At 39.7% G+C, this 4,122-nt stretch overlaps 1 protein-coding gene across 1 annotated transcript in view; it reads left to right on the top strand.

Moving 5' to 3' along the window:
- The window catches only part of ClpX (Caseinolytic protease chaperone subunit), a 92,274-nt gene that overhangs the window by 37,418 nt on the left and 50,734 nt on the right, over positions 1-4,122 (top strand). The window lies entirely within an intron of this gene.

The following is a 4,122-nucleotide window of genomic DNA, read 5'->3' as shown; positions in this document are numbered from 1 at the left end:
GAATTACGCGACGTCGTGATAAGGGCGGGTGGGGGGTTGATAAGGAGCTGTGTGTGTCCCGTACTTAGCAGGGGCGGCGCCGGCTGCTCTCCGGCCAATCGCCAGGCACACAGTGGGCACGGCACACTCGCCCGGCCGCCAAGATTTTTGCTCCTGCCGAAATGCGAATAGGCAGCCCGCGCGACACTCCAGCACCGACCGAATCTGCGTTGGCAGCTGCGAAAATTCCCTCGAAATTGTAATTGCGTGAGCTGCGTTGTCGAATTGCTTTTCGTTCCATTTTCCATGTCCTGCCAGGAAATAAAAGAGACATTCATTTTCGTTGCTGTCTCTATTTGTGGCAAGCGTTTTTAGTAACAAATGTGAAACTTTATAAATTTCCCGGCTTTCACAACGAAAGCTGGTAGTTTTTGCACTCTTCTGCCGTCATTTTTAACTCATCTCGATTTTTCTATTCCAAACAAGGAAGTACAAATACACTTTGAGACTACGAAACTGAATCCAAACTTTCATGCTTTCCCAATAATTAGTGGAGACAAAATCCTGTTTGCCTTGTGGCTCCTTCTCGCCACTACTGTCCTAGCAACTAGTTTGCATTTTATCCTGTCTCGCCAGGTAGCAATGCAAAGGTGAAGCGCACCTTTGCTGCACTTTCAGCCCCCACTGCATCTTCAAACTCGCACGACAGCAGTCGAAACGAAAATTTACTCTCCGACTAGGATAGAGAATTCGTGCGAGAAAATTCTATAACAACTATTTCTTATCAGACCCGCAATACATACGGGTCATGATCTTACTAAAAATTCCACGAGTCCAAAATAAAAGACGAATTACTACCAAAAGACGCATTTTTGTCACTGCTCCTCGATCACACAGCCTCAATAGATTTTGTGCAAAGATAATAAATCAGTCAAAAGATAATGCACATTGATGTTTAATATATTGTCACAGTTAGTAAAAAATACGCGTAAATGAATGTATTAATCGTCAAGACAAATGCATGTGAGATAGGGCAACACTACTGGTAAACAAAGTTGGCTACAATACATACCCTTTCCTGAAAAACAAAGCCATAGAGTAAGAACAAAAGACATCAAAATGCGGGCGCATTGCAATGGATTCGGTCTGATTGAGCGTTTTTCTGCTAGAATTGTAGCCGTTCTTCGTCATAATATTTTTTATTTCACCATGTACCACATGTGTACACTTGAGTAAGAATGAACAACAAAAGTCACTCTTAAAATTCTTGCTGTTATACGCCTTACAGAGTAAAGGAAACTGTGCCGCCGAACAGTCATTCAGTGCGGGTGGCATACAGTTTCAAACGTACAGGATGCTATAATCAAACTATTTCTTGGCGGAGTCTTAAAAAAAATCTTGTCTCACCATAAAGCTGTCCCCTTCTCTTCCTAAACATTGCTTTAAAAAATTTCACTTGATGTTCGGTTGCATTCTTGAGAGGAAAATGAATGACAAAACTCCATCGTTGATTTCAGAATTTTACAAATTAAACTCGACCATTAATTATTTTGAGTATTCACACATCCTGTCGTTGGAAGAGAAGTAATTTATATATATACGCTCCTAAAATAAGGTGCCTATGCAATTCATAGACAAATTTTGATTTCATTCGTTTTCTACACAAAGAGCCTAGACTTAGTAAATTCCAATTTGTTGAAATCATTCAGACATAGGTGTGACCAAATTGCTTCGATGCCATATTATATATGACGCTATACAGGAGAAATTGCCTGGTCAAAATGCTTTTAATATCAGTTTATGTAAATCTTTATTCGTTCATGTTCATTATGCTATATATTATGATAGCATTTTTTAAATGGTGATTTTATTGACACAAGTTCATGAGATTGAGAAACAAAATGCTCAACCAGCCAAATTTGATGCGCTTATTTCCTGTAAAAAATACTTCTGCAAGAACTGCAGATATGAACAATTTCAACGGCTCTTGCGAAAATATTAATTTCCTCTCTTTTAAATTCAAAATTTGACCCATCAAACATGTCCAACGCCTGTTTCGTGTTTAAAATATTACACCGTGAGGTTTTGAAAAACTTCAGCCTAAAATGGCTGCGCTTCGTTTCAATGACGCAACGCGTTGAAAAGAAAGGGTAAAAATTATTTCCAATTTCTGGAACTACATTCCCAACATGACCCTTGCGTAAAATTTACTTCTACGAACGTTTATACGTACGTGCCCCTTGGACTCCCCCAAAGAAATAGAAATTTTTCAAAAATGAATTTTAATATTCTGTGTGCATGCAAGAAATTACTGCAAGAAACGCAAGCATTTTACCTTAAACAGTTTTGGTCAGCTTGGGAAAGTATTTAAGATTCTAGATTGATTTTATAGTGGATCAGCAGGGTAACTGTATCCCATCTCATACATCCTCACATATAAAAGAAACACAACGAAATAATATTTATGGCGCATTCATGAAACCGAACCTTTCTTTCATTGCGGCATATTTTGATGCTCAAGCAATTGGTTCTGAAGAGCAGGTGAACATATATGGTATTCCAATCAAAGCGCATTTCATTGCAATCAGGTTAGCCATAGTTTCATTATCTTCTCAATGAAATGATAGAGTGAAACAATGATTTTCCCATAAAAGAAGTTTCATTCAAGAGAGGGCTGCGTGTTTAGGCTTTAGACTCGTCTTCACATGTAGTCTTCTCAGTCTCTTTCGACGGATAAGATAATAATTGTTGCAGAACTTTCTCCTCTCTTTTTATTTTAAAATAAACTATTGAGCACCGAGCCTATAAAATGTTTCCCTGGAAAACCAAAGAAGATATTTTCGTCCTTACAGGAGATGTCCTAAAATGTGCATTAGGTTAGTTATTTCAATCTGACATAAATTGCTGACCATGCTAATGGCGAAGGCTTTAGGCCACGCTGATCTGAAATATTTATCATTACACTCTAGGATTGTAATTACTGAAATATCAAGAGCAATTTTTACCTGAGGAGGGAGTTTTTCGTTGCTAGAATGTAGCATCTTTGAGATTGCGAATTTGACTTGAATTAGTGAATACATTGAAATTTGCATTTTACTAACCTTGGAAATCTTGAGATTGAAGCAATTAAAACATATTTTTTTTTAGTTATTTTAGACGATATTAATTAAGATGATTAAAATAAATTACACTCGATCGTCGACCACAAGTCTGGTTTCATTGGTATACCTCGAGAAAACTTCCTTGCTAAGGAAAAGCACCTCTCATATCTGATCACCAGCAAATATTGAGTGAAACTTGCAATGATTTTCCTGAGTATTAATTTGTTAAATAATGACACCAGGCAGCAACACGCACTCTTGAACGCAGGGTTACTACATTCGCAGCCTCTCAACTAGTGCGATTTAGCGAGAATCGGGCCGTCAATACAGGCCGTCGATGAATTTATTTTCTTTCAGTCGCAGTCAGTCAGCTAGCGGCCTCCCTCGGGGCCCAACGTTGAAGAGCGCCGCGGTGGTTCTGCAACCCGCTTGTCTCAGCGGGTGACAGATTGCAGCGCAGCACACCAACACACAATACAGGGCCACTTGCAAGAAGAGCCGCTCTCACACGAGAGGCCCATCTAGCCGCAGATTCGCGCTGATCCATCGCCACTCAAAGTCGCCCCTTCCCTCTCAATCACAACTACTACATCAGCTGTTACTAGTAGAGCGCCGAATGAACACACACTCTCCCTCGATTGCGGCTGCTTTCAGCTTCCCGCTCTATGCCGCTAAAACTCGGTTCCTATAATATATTTTTTTTACTTCACTTTACAATGTGAACATTGAATTTTTTCTAAGCAGCAAAGTTAAGCCTTAAAAAATTATATTTGCTTTAATTATTTTTTTTCAATCAAATCATGATTTGCTCTACACCTTTGCGCCCTGCAAGCCAGGTTCCCTCTCTGAGCCTCTCGTCATCAGCTGCAAATAAAATATGCACGCGTCAATTCAAATTGTAGCGGGCGTAATAAACCTGTTCCAGCACCTTGCAATGACAGGCCCTCGTGATAATACGTGTATTTTTTAATTGCCCGCAGTTCCACGGAAATATCTAGAGGATTGCGTGATTTGGACGCGCACACAAGCGACTCTTGGTCCA

The sequence above is a fragment of the Cloeon dipterum genome, chromosome 2 (assembly GCF_949628265.1).
Source record: "Cloeon dipterum chromosome 2, ieCloDipt1.1, whole genome shotgun sequence".
Taxonomy (NCBI): domain Eukaryota; kingdom Metazoa; phylum Arthropoda; class Insecta; order Ephemeroptera; family Baetidae; genus Cloeon; species Cloeon dipterum.
The sequence above is the reverse complement of the archived record's forward strand: the minus strand, read 5'-3'. Positions and strand labels throughout refer to the sequence as shown.